This window comes from Helicoverpa armigera, chromosome 20 (genome assembly GCF_030705265.1).
Source record: "Helicoverpa armigera isolate CAAS_96S chromosome 20, ASM3070526v1, whole genome shotgun sequence".
Taxonomy (NCBI): Eukaryota; Metazoa; Arthropoda; class Insecta; order Lepidoptera; family Noctuidae; genus Helicoverpa; species Helicoverpa armigera.
The window spans coordinates 7,788,891-7,802,103 of record NC_087139.1 but is presented as its reverse complement, the minus strand read 5'-3'; the positions used below and the strand labels follow the sequence as shown (position 1 = coordinate 7,802,103).

The 13,213-nt window shown below is 38.4% G+C and overlaps 1 protein-coding gene and 1 long non-coding RNA gene across 3 annotated transcripts in view; one reads left to right on the top strand and one right to left on the bottom strand.

The window, feature by feature from the left end:
• LOC110376435 (myosin-I heavy chain) overlaps positions 1–13,213 on the bottom strand; it is a 71,729-nt gene that overhangs the window by 52,861 nt on the left and 5,655 nt on the right. The window lies entirely within an intron of this gene.
• Positions 10,071–12,329, top strand: LOC110371421 (uncharacterized). Its single transcript, XR_010277494.1, has 3 exons — positions 10,071–10,570; positions 11,365–11,412; positions 11,763–12,329. It is a non-coding gene; the product is annotated as an uncharacterized LOC110371421 (long non-coding RNA).

The following is a 13,213-nucleotide window of genomic DNA, read 5'->3' as shown; positions in this document are numbered from 1 at the left end:
CAGAAGTAATAGACTTTAAAAGGATCGTGTTCCGAAACAGACGGAAATTGACGAGTCACCCGTGGCTCCATTCGTGAAGGTACTCTTAATGGCGTCGAGGGCTCTCTGGTTCGTGAACGCTTCTAGTGCCTTGCACATGCCCCGAATGTAGGACGACGCACTTGATTGCCTTTTTATTGCCATTAATCTTACGTTGTAATAATCAAGCATGCGCAGCCATGTTAAAAGCTGAAAAGAATTTAAATGGCAAAACATTTGGCTAGTTTGGCAACTTTGCTTCAAATTGGACTTCCCGCTATTGGTTTCGTTGTCTATCTATAGGTACATTAAGGGCAAACAATTACATTAAATGTGTGCCCTTGTAATACTTTAGAAGCAAGGCAGGACGTTAATTGACCTACAAATCGTAACGAGATCTGTCAATAGCCAGAGCAATAGTTCTAGTCCTATGTTACTAGTTATGTGCAAACAAGTCTGAGCAAACCATGTGTTCGCCGAGGGGGTTACAATTTCGGCCATATTTGGGTCAACGACCCGACCACGTGTGTAATCTCAATTTATTAGCCATAATTATTCGGACCACAACCGATTTATTTTTAGGACAATACACTCAGAATGTAACGAAGGCCAGATTTACGACCAAATTATCCGCTTCAAAATTTTAACATAAACTGAGCTTATTTGTGTCGTTTGATCAGTGGATAAAAAACAGACAATCTGTGGAGTGTTGCTCTACTTAAAAAGTGTTCAATAGACTTCTCTAGTTTTACACGTTCATTGCGGAGCACCAAGGACTGTTTTAATTCACCGCAAATTGTAGTCAGTTGAAAAACCCCAGTGTTCAACTACATTTTGTATACGGAACCCCACATGGTAATTTTAGTGCCAGACAAATTTACAACGAAATTAATGGTTTCACAGTAAGTAACACCTGCATACATTTCGTATCCAAAAGGAGTGCCCAATTGTTTATTTATATCGCCAACATTAAACGTTATCGTTAGCTCTAAATAAAAAAAGTAATAAAATACTTTTAGATTCAATTTCTCATTAGAAGAACGATTTATTTTCACAGTAAATTATATTGATGGCATGGAATGAGTGTAATGAAGATTGATTCTTTTGAATTGTATTATGGACCGAATTAAGGTGATTGAATCTATTGATGAGTTTCAATCGACATTTTATTGGTGTTTGTTATTGACAAGCGGATTAAATTATGTTTATTTGATTTATGAGCAATGAGCGTGTTTAGGAAATGTACTAACTTTCGTCATCAAATAAATACTATTCGTAACCGAACTATTTTAACTTCCTAGGTTCTTCAATCGTTCAAATACAGTAAGTACAAAGTCAATAAAGTTGTTCTCCAGTCTTATAAGTCCATTATCTTATTTATTATAATGACATTTTTTATCAGTTCACATTCTGCAGCTTGCAGAAATTGACGAGCAGCTGGTGGGCAAACCTTTTATTTTTTCCGCTCGGAACTTTTCGGCGCAGTTTTTTTTACTCTCAAATGAGCAAGGCGGAACATAATTTACTTGATGGCCTTCGAAAAGGTCATGAGCGTAGTACTCCATGTGCATATGGTGTAAAAGTATTGTAAGAAGGGTTTGTGAGGGCCGGAGCACGTGGCATCCTGTTCGTTTCTCCAAGGGGCCATAACGTACGTGATAAGGACAAGCTCATTGAGATAGGGGTTGTAGGGAACAATTTGTAAGATCAACATTATCGTCACATTGTTATTTAGGTACTGGATAAAGTAATGTGTGTTTAGCAATAAAGACGAATGGGCCGTAACGACATAATATTTTGTCATATCATAAAAATATGACGATGTGCATTATTATGTAAAAAACTTGAGTCAGTCCTAACAAAGCAATATAATTTGGTCACACACATTCCCAGATGTTTGTCTCGACCAGCATAACGAGAATAGATATCTTAATACTGTGTGAAGAATTTTTATGACCTCCGCTGTAGACTGTACCTACTTAGACACCTATGTTCATCGCGTGCCTGAAGACCTATACCAGGCTAAAACATACTTCTATTATGCCTTTGCTTTAGCCTATTTAGGGGTTGATTCTTTGGTACGTATGAACAACTTTAACTAAAGTGAGAGTTACTCCAAAATGACACAGTGATACAGATTAAACATAAATCTGGAAATAAATCGAGAAATCTCAAGGTCTACAGTTCGTTCACCGCCTGACTAATTAGGAGTGAAACAATTTATTTGTAACAAAACGTGATAAAATGCCTCTATCGATATCTAGCGACAGTTGCTATTGATGAAAAGACCAAATATTATGATGTCAACAGAAATAGTGTTACAAGTGTTGTTAACTCTATCGTAAGTGTTGTCATTACAATAATTTATTACTTTTGTTATCTATGAGTTAATTGAATGTAAATATTAGGAAAGGGGTTATTTGTACATTCATAGGCGTGATAACCCTATAACGTAATATTTCTACATTTTAGTGTGTAACTAGGTAAAAATGATTGATTTGTAATTTTTTAATGGGAATGAGGTATAAACGTGTGAGGATTTCACTTAAGATGAGTAAGAGGCAAAAAAATCATAATGATAATATAGCGTTATAGGTACATGTTTGAGACAACCAGGATAATTTATTGAATCAAATTAGCTTTGTACAAACCGCAGAGGCGCTCGCACTGGAGGGCGATAAGTTGGAAGCGAGGGCGCATGATAATGCAAGATACTGGATGTCCGGTAGCGTGAAGCGTATATTTAGGATATTCTCATGTTTGTGAACTTGATGAACGTTAACAAATTGCGAACGCAACTTTTGGTTTTAAGGCGAGGAAGTGGTCAACAATAATTCCATAACCGGCACGCGCATCTAAGGCGCCAAAAGGGGTCGGAGCGTCTGAGCGGGGCGAGGATAACAATACGCGCGCTAGCTTATAACTAAAAGTCGTAAGCGACAAAATGGTTTTGTAATTTTATTATTTAGAAATGATAATTTGATAAAAAATCCTACTACAATTTTAAAGAGTATGTATATACTCAACTACTAAAAAAGTTAAGAGGCTTTAATCGGTCCCGTTTGCCCATAATATGTGAATCTCTTTTTAAAAAGAGGTAGGTATGTATCTCTTTTTAAAAATATGGTATATTCTTCTGAGGGTAGTTGAAAAGAGCACAACTTTTATAATCGCTCCTGAGTTTTATTTTGTTTATAAATACAAATATTGTTTATTTCTCTGTGCATATGCACTAAATAGTGACATTATCCATAGATGCACTCACTTATATAAAACTCTCAGGTGTATCACTATAATTACACTTTCAACATTGCATATAACTATGGACCTCTACACAAAACTTGCTGGCAGTATGGAAGCACTGTCCAACACATTCACATCACGGATGGCAGCATATGAAGAGGAGCTGAAGAGTGTGAGCAACAATGAAGCCCCACATAAATCCATTGCCAGCCTGTCCCGGGATTACACGGACTTCAAGTGTCTGGTATGGAAGACTATGAGTGCCCTCAAACTGCAGATGGAGTTGTTGACGCTGGGTCTGGACAGGCATGAGATGGCCTCACGCAGGCAAGTTCTCCTTCTACATGGTCTTCCGGAAAAGAAGGATGAAGAGTATGTGTCTCAGGCTGTCATAGTTCTTACAGAGAAATTGAAGATGACCAACATTTCTGCGGTGGATATAGCCTCATGTCATCGTCTGGGCACTGCGACGGGTAAGCCACGTCCTCTACTGATCAGATTCCATAGCCTCAGTCTACGCAGTGAAGTGTGGCGAAGCAAGACCATGTTGAAGGGCTCTGGACTGGTTTTCACGGAGTTTCTGACCAAGCCCCGACATGATGCGTTCCTTGCCGCTCGCAAGCATTTTGGGGTGAGGCAGTGCTGGACGTCTGAAGGCAAGGTAGTGATACTGCTGCCAGACAAGTCACGGCGAAAAATAGAATCCCCAGCTGAACTGCAGCAATTGACACGGCAGTTTCCGACGTCGGCTGTTTCTGCTAGCGAGTTGACAGTGGGCACACGGGAAAGTCCATTGTCCAACAAGTCTCCATCAGGGAAGAAACCGAAAAGGCTTGCAAAATAATTTATTTATTTTTTTTGTTTTGTATTGACGGTCACGTAACATTTTTGTTTAGTTTTTATGACAACATCTTCCACAGATTACCTCTATGCCTGAATTCGTTCGGAAACTATATTCAGATACGAACCTTTTCATCCATGTATTGTTATACTTAACTAACTAGCGAGTGCATCGAGGATGTTTTGAATATTAGGTAACTGTTATTTTAATTTTATTCTAGTTTATTTTATTTTATATATATATATATATTTTTTTTTTGTCAATAATTATTTGTCATGTTCGACAATTTTGATGACAGTTTTGTTTCTTGTTCGTCTTCTTGTGCATCTGACGAGAGCTTTGCCAGTGCGTTCAGTGATGATTCAGTGCATCTGCGTGATCAACTGTTTACTACTTTCTCTCCCTACAGTAAATTTTTCAATGTGGTCCACATAAATGCTCAAAGTGTTCCCGCTCATCATGCTGATCTCCTGTCCTCTTTTGACTCAAACCTTGTTCATGCTATCCTTGTCTCTGAAACTTTCCTCAAACCAGCACTTCCCTCCACCCAATATTCCTTGCCCGGCTACAAACTTGTCCGTAATGACAGAACTGGCAAGGGAGGCGGAGGGTCGCCATTTATCTACGGGGTGATATCTCCTATCACATTGTGGACAAGTCTCCGAGCGATTACTCTAAATTCGCTGAACATCTCTTTATCGAAATTAATTTTAATGGTGCCAAAATACTTTTAGGTGTATATTATAATCCTTCGTGCACTTTCGACTACTTTTCTTCTTTTGAGTCGAAACTTGAATCTCTCACTCCCTGTTATGACCACACAATTATCCTCGGAGACTTCAACACCTGTTTAATTAAGGATGATGTGCGCAGCCGTAAACTTCGATCTCTTGTCTCTTCTGTCAATATGAACATTCTTCAGCTTAATGCTACTCATCACGCCCCTCACTGTAATCCCTCTCTTCTAGATCTTATAATAGTATCAGACCCTAGCAAAGTAGCCACTCATGGTCAACTTCCTGCCTCTTTCTCATATCATGACCTTTTGTTTCTATCTTATAAGATTCGTCCTCCTAAGCGTAAATCCAAGTTTCTTTTCCTTCGCAGTTTCAAGAACATTGATATGGATCGTTTGATGGAGGATGCGGGCAGAATTGACTGGTCTCCTGTTTACGACTGCACTGATGTGGATTCCATGGTATCTGAATTTAACAAGTTAGTGTTGGAACTCTATGATAAACATGCACCTGTTAAAAAAGTCAGAGTCAAACACCTTCCAGCCCCGTGGCTATCTGACAGTATAAAACAGGAAATGTCAAGACGGGATAAGGCTAAGCGACGCTACAGAAGGGATCCAACTGAGGAGAACTGGTCTTTTTACAAGCAATTACGTAATCGCTGCAGTCGTCTGTGCAGAGATGCGAAGAGACGCCATATTCACAACTCCATTAAAAACTTCAACACAGCACAAGTATGGCAATTTCTTAAGTCTTTTGGTATCGGGAAGGTCGCTAATGATAGCGCTCCCGAAATAAACCTCAACACAATAAATGACCATTTCTCGAAGTCACCAGTAACGCTGGGCGACAACGTTAAATCGTCTACTATTCAGTATCTCTCAAACCTTTCTTTGCCTAAATGTACTTCGTTTTCATTCCACCCGGCTACGGAGGGAGATATCAAACGTGCCATTCTATCCATCTCCACAAAAGCTGTCGGGGATGACGGCCTTCACCTACAAATGCTCCTTCCTATCCTTAATATCATCAGTCCTGTCATTCTCCACCTAGTCAATTATTCCCTCTTCACTAGCTCCTTTCCATCGGCTTGGAAAAAAGCTCATGTGTTGCCCTTGCCCAAAGTCTCCAATCCATCCTCAGTGTCTCAGTATCGTCCTATATCCATACTTCCAATTCTATCCAAAGTCCTTGAGAGTGTTGTCAACAATCAACTTTCTCGTTATCTCTCCTTTAACAGCCTGCTAAGTCCATACCAGTCTGGTTTTCGCCCTGGCCATAGTACAGTGTCGGCTCTCATCAAAATTACTGATGATATCCGGCTGGCTATGGAGAAGGGGCTTTTAACTGTACTGGTTTTGCTGGATTTTAGCAGTGCATTTAACTCAGTTGATTTCGACATCCTCTTAGGTATCCTATCCTCACTAAATGTATCTCCTTCTGCCGTTGGGTGGTTCAACTCTTATCTTCGAGGTCGCTCACAGTCGGTCCGCGTTGATGAGGCTTCCTCTGAGTGGCGGGAACTCGCTGCGGGTGTTCCTCAAGGTGGCGTTCTCTCCATTACTTTTCTCCGTTTTTATAAACGCCATCACTAAGTCACTAGTTTCGCATTACCATCTCTATGCAGATGACTTGCAGCTTTATCAACACTTCAAACTTGAAGAGCTACCGAAAGCAATTGATGCCATCAATAATGATCTTAGAAACATAAGTCAATGGGCTAAGGATTTCGGGCTTCTAGTCAATCCTGCCAAGTCACAAGCTCTCATTATTGGTGGCAGATATTTCCTTAATAAGCTGTCTTCACCACCACCGGTCTCATATGATAGCGTTGCAATCCCATACTCTTCTACGGTCAAGAACTTGGGGGTAATTATGGACTGTCATTTATCCTGGGGTTCACACGTTGCAGAAGTAAGCAGAAGGGTATTTTGCTCGTTTCAGTCACTCAAACGTCTCCAGAAGTTCCTGCCTTTTCCGACAAAAATTACTCTCGCTCAGTCGCTTCTTCTCCCTCTTTTAGATTATGCCGATGTCTGTTTCCTTGATGCGACTGAGGAACTTCTTAACAAACTCGAGCGTCTGCAGAATCTGTGCATCCGCTTCATTTTTGGCCTCCGGAAATACGACCATGTGTCTGAATTCCGGAGCCAGCTGAAGTGGCTGCCAATTCGGCAGCGTCGAGATGCTCATATTCTGTCTTTTCTTTCTCTCTTCTTCACAATCCCAACGCTCCAAATTATCTTAAGGAACGCTTCGAGTTCCTTGTTCCTAGAGGCAAACCCTGTCGCTCCTCTTCATCTCTTCTACTCCGTGTCCCTCCTCATACTTCGAGCCGTTATGATGGATCCTTCACTGTTCGCGCTGTGAGGCTTTGGAACGCTCTGCCTCACAGTATACGTGACAGCACATCGTTAGATGTCTTCAAGAGACGAATTAAAGAACATTTCCTGTCAACATGACCTTATTTGTATGTATGTATTTATTTATTTATTATATTTTATATTTTATTTATAGGTATATATTTTATGTTATGTAGTTTTATCTTTCTTTTGTTTAATGTTGTGCACTTTTTAATTTTCTCTTCCCTATCGCATCTCTCTATCGCTCTAAGGTTTGCTGTTAGAGAACCCAGTTCTGGGTTAAGCTCGCCTTTGTACATGTCTTCTCTGTGTTGTGTGTATTTTTATATGTTTTTTGTGTACAATAAAGAATAAGTAAGTATGTTTGATATATTTTTCTCTGTTATAAAAGTTACCTAATCATGTTTCTACAACTAACAAAATAAGGTTTATATCATGAACTTTCAGGTAACCAAGTTGTATTTTGATCCGTTTTGTATTTACTGAGAAAAATTGACATCCTTGGCGCCAAAAATTCCAATTCGTCCTCTTAAGAGGTCATTTATTGTTAGTAGCCCTATCGATGCATCTATGGATCAGAACACCCATGTTCCGAAGCAAAAAGTAAAGGCTGCAATTTTGTACTCTGTATTAACAGTATGACCTATTTTGCATGCACCTGGCTCTAAGCACTTGCCAGGTCTAATTGAATGACATAACCAGACTGCCTTTGTGTGTTACGAGTGAATCTAGGCAATTACGTGACTTTCAATCAAGTCAGCTGCATCTTTCGAGTCGATGGTTCTCTTTGCGTTCAATTGAACTATTATGTAAATAATAAAAACACGTGTGCGTTATCAGGTCAAGTCACGCAAGTCTTATGCAGCGTTTGATAAAATTTACGCTTAGCAAAGGTAAATTAGTACCCCATGTACAAAAAATCTTACAGTGTAAGCTTACATACACAGTCTTTAAAAAGTTAGTGCCACAAATCTATCTGGACAAATGATTCATTTATAACTTGTTATAGACCATATAAAAATATTTGTAATAAGTAACTACTTAATGTAATGAATGATAATACAATTTTATCTATTTATTTTCATAAACAGCCAATAAATTCCGGTTTGACACAAGCAGAGTATCCAAAATCCTTCTATAGGAAACAAAGGTTAAAATCAAAAGTATAATGGCGCTTTCGTTTATTTATTGGTAGGACACCCGGGGATATAAAAATAAACGATGTGGCTCCTAAAATAGATCGCGGTCTGAAGTTAAACCCTGCACTCACACTAAGCGACTCCTTGGTCTACAATAAAGAAGACTAATCCTCGTCCAGATCATAAAATAAATCTGGTGCATGTTAAAGTTTAAGGAATCCATGTTTCTCACAGTCTTTTGTCACCAAGACGCTTGGTCTTGGTGACTTTATCATTATTGATTTTGTCTCGAGAGTTTAAGGTTTGCCAATTTGCTAGGACTTAAATCTGGTCAGCGGCTTTCAAAAGATTTTCTGGCGAAATGCACTTGCAATACTTACGTCGCTAATTGCCACATTTAAGTAATCCGATTAGTCCACAAAAGCGAGCCACTATTTCGAATAACACTTACCTACTGGACTTAGGAATACGTTAATAATAAATGTTAGTTTTCCTACAGTTACAGTACAGCTACAGATACAACACTGAATGGAGAAGGGAAATTGTAACTAATAGTTGTCCAAACTTGGTCGAAAAGTCTTTCCTCAAGTGTCACCAAATTGGAGTTTCTTTTTCCGAAACAACTTTATTGTATGTGAATAAAGCTTCAGCTAGACAGGCACTTAGGTACGAAAAAGAAGAAAAAATATCCATGATTGCCATGTTTCTTGATAAAAGAAGGTCTGCGAAGGTCATGCTAAAGTAGAGGCCTATTATGCGGCAATTTCCATCCCTGTCGTGGATGATTGATGCTACGCTCATAACCGGACATTATCCACCATCAGATTACGAGAAAGTCAGACACGCTTGATCACAATCGTTAGACTTATTTATTCATGGCAACGTTAGGTAATAGCTTGTAATTGGTCTCGGAGAATGTTTCTTTTAGTTACAGTTGGAGGGAATTATCACATCAAGCCATAATTGTGCAGTAGATTTTCAGCAATTATTGACGTTCGAAAATTGCTGACAAATTAATACGCTGTGATCGGATGCGAAGCTGTTAGCAGTTCACACATGAAAGATTGCTAGTAAGTATTTGGAACACTAAAATATTTTACTTTATCAAACAAGATACGAATTTAAAGCTGAGAGAAGATAAAAATCTCCGCAGTGGCGTTAAAATCTCGGGGGAACAATTCCGTCGAAGTACCTTTCTTTTCCTCAAACAGACACCTGTAACTTTTACCTAACAGCATTAAACCAAAGCTTAATTTAAACTGCCTGCTGAATATTCAACAATTGACCTCTGCTGTCTTGAACAGTCTGCCACATTAAACGCGATTTGTAAGTTCGTCGCGTTTCTGGCCGAAAGCCATTAAATGCGTCGCTCTCTGCAGCATTAGATGTCCTTTGATGTCCTACCAAGACTGGAGTTATAGGAAACTTGGCATTGACGACGCAAACCAGATGTTTACATGGCGGCACATGTGACCGAGTTCACTTCAGGATCTCAGTTTCAGAACGTTTGTGCACGAGATTTTGCAGAAGAAATATGTGACTGCTTCTTCAATTAATGCATAATGTTTAAATGCGTTTCTTCAAAAACCTTGCAAACTATTTTAATCATCAGTGTAGCAGCGGTTATTACGATTTCAATTATGCAGTAAATCTTAAATTATTTCTCACTTAATGCAGATGCGTACTAAAATATTTCGTACCCAGCAGGTAGGAACATTAAGGCCAGGTATTCCCAATTTTACGTCACTTTGATTTAATAATAAACAAAGAATACGTGGTTTTTTAAATAAAATAAAAAAACTTGTTCTAGTTCACTCTATGTACTTTGACAATTTGTGGTTCAAAACACGATATCGAAAACTTCACTCGATCAAAAAAAAAGCCGAAAAATAGACTTAATCGACATTTTTTTCTTGTTTTACTCAAAGCTTATAAATGTTTTACTACTAAAAACCATATCTAAAAAAAGCTAATAACGTAGAGAAAATTTATTTGTGATTACATTTTGCAAAATAGGTTAATTATTTTAATAATAAAATATTATATAACACAGCGGCTCGCGTTCGTCACTTCAGTCGCCCGCTAGGCCTTGTCGAGGTGAGACCTGTGTCCCTTTTTCAAGCGCGCGGCTATCTATTCGTTTTTGTTAGTGCACAGAAGTATGGGAAATAAAAATAAACACAAGAAAGTAGCCAGGTGCAAAGTCCGGAAGGTTAGACGAGAAATCAGGTAAGTTTGTTTACAATTTTATTTATTCACGTAGGTACCTACTAATATTATCTAAATACTTATTCGTCTTTTGATTTATTTACCTTTACTTTCAAAACCTGTCCATCATTTCTAAGAAATAGCAATAAGAGTGCGCTTCTTACCTCTATTTAGAATTAGATACCTAGGTAGATCTGTACTATCGTAATAACAATAGAAGTGCAGCGCACGCCGCCGCGCCACAAAATACATAGGTACAGAAGTCAATCTACACACAAAGCGCGTTCGAGTCACGCAGACATAGGTGTCTATGTGTGCGTGTTCACAGACGCGCTGTCTCAAAACAACTCAAAACTGCGAGCGCGGCTGCCGTTTTCTTGAGATACGCGCGTCACACACAAGGTAGATAAATGTGCACGCGTTGTGCAACAAAAGAAAAAGTAATAATGGAACAACAAAAAAAGTCGTATTATATGTAATCATTTTTCAGTGGACGGTTGTTTTCATACAACAATAAACAGTGAACTGTCGTTTTTTATCAAAAACAGCCGTTTAGCCATGAAAACAAAACATACATTCATATTTACAAACATAGGTAGGTAGATGCAAAAATACACACTTTTACATTTATAATATTAGTAGGAAATGAGGGATCTCTGTTCCTTTCTGCAAACATATGTAGGTACCTACCGACACCGACATTGAAGTATCAAGGACAGAAATTTTATTTCACCAATACCCAGATATTACATAGTAGAACCATAACAGTAGAATAACTGGATAACGTTTTCATGAACATTTCTTTATTGTTGCAGTGCATCAAAAACACGACTCAGAGGAATGTACGTGACAAAAAAAAATATGTAAGTATCTAGTAGGTATACCTATCGCAAGGCAAAATGGTACCAACTCCAAACGAAAAGGCATCTACACAAACATCTTCGTACAATTACTCACGAGACGACGGGCATTTGTATGAGATAGTTTGTTTGTTATTTTGAGTTCAATGTGTGCGTGTGTATATCGCACGTTGTAAAGACCTCCTTTTGTACTTATGTAGGTATATTATTATATTTATTTTGTGTACCTATCCTACAAGTCTATGGATGTAATCTATGGATAAATTTATTATTTTATAAATGCATTTGAGTGCAGAATTTGAACTAATTTTATTTATTGCTTCAGAAATCGTAATAGAATGGTCTTTTTTCAGACACCAAGAAACAATGGCAAGCGCCTGTCCAAGTGAAGTTGATAACACCGACAACTCTCTTGTGACACTTGATCCTGTTGATTTGTTGATCTTGTTGAAAACTGACATAGAAATAAAAACACGACAAAGAGCAAAGTAATAATTTCTGTGTCTAAGAAGGTAAAACAGAACTAAAAACATCGACTTCCGAAATTACTATTTTACAATTTGCAGTGTTTATATTTTATGTCGTTTGATTTTTTTTGTAACAAGTGTTTTTCACTCAACCATAAACACACCATACTAAGAAATGTTATGTACTGACACCACTTGCCTTCACGCACACATTCACACCGTGTTTTTACACTCGATAACCACAACTGAAGCGCGTGAGATACACTATAATAAACTAAAATGTCGAATGATTGAATAAAATGTATGTACAAAACCTATTCTAATTCATTTTCGGCCTTTAAGATTACTACGTATGTAATAAATCAAGAATAATGGATCAACTCGACTAGTTTATTATTTTTTATAACAAATTAATGAAATAAGTTGACCTACTGCATAAACGACCCGATTATCTGTACTGTGACACTTCGCCGCTCGGCGTTGGGTTCATCTAAGTTCACACTCGCGATGTAAGCGCGCGGCTCACGTCGCGCAAAGATTCGTAGCGTTAAATGCCTACTTTGCTTGGTCTACCTGGCCTTAAAGGTCGGAACCACTTGCACGAAAATTGCAAATCGATGTCTGGTGTATGCGTGCAAAAAATACAAAATCTGTCACAGCTGCCGACGCAGGGAGCCAGCGCACGCAGAGGCCCGCGTGGTATCGATGGACGATCATATCGATATAATTTACAGACTTTTTTGGTTCCAGAACAGGTTCCGATGGTTTTTGAGATGCGGCGCAAATATTTCAAACATGCTGCCTGCTGTAATTATGATGTGACTCGAAATGTGGTTTGCACTTTATCAAATAAATTTTAATCAGACATATTGAATGCGGTACTTTTGCAGGTTGTGTTAATTAATAGCCTTTATTTGTAAATGTTGTTTTTGGTACGGCAATTTGGAAATGAACTACCTACGTAGCTTTTTGCAATTTCAATGGACGGACTGTTTCAATTAATATTAACAGCAGAATGATAAAGCTTTTTCTTAAAGCTCTGCAACATTTTCGATCGTTATCTCTCCAATGGCACAGTTATCATTACAAATATACAATATATCAAGCTGATATTAAATATGACTGGAATTTGTTTTATTTTTTGGTACATAGGTATTTCATTTGTTCGATAACAAGCGTCGCCTCTCTTTCTTTACAAGTTATCATGGAGGAGCGAGACGGTGCATAACGGAGTTACAAAAAAAAATTAAGGCGCGTGCACACCTGTTGTGAGACGCTGGATCCGTACATCTGTCCCGTCATTATATTGTTACGACTGCCTACTGGTAAATTACTGT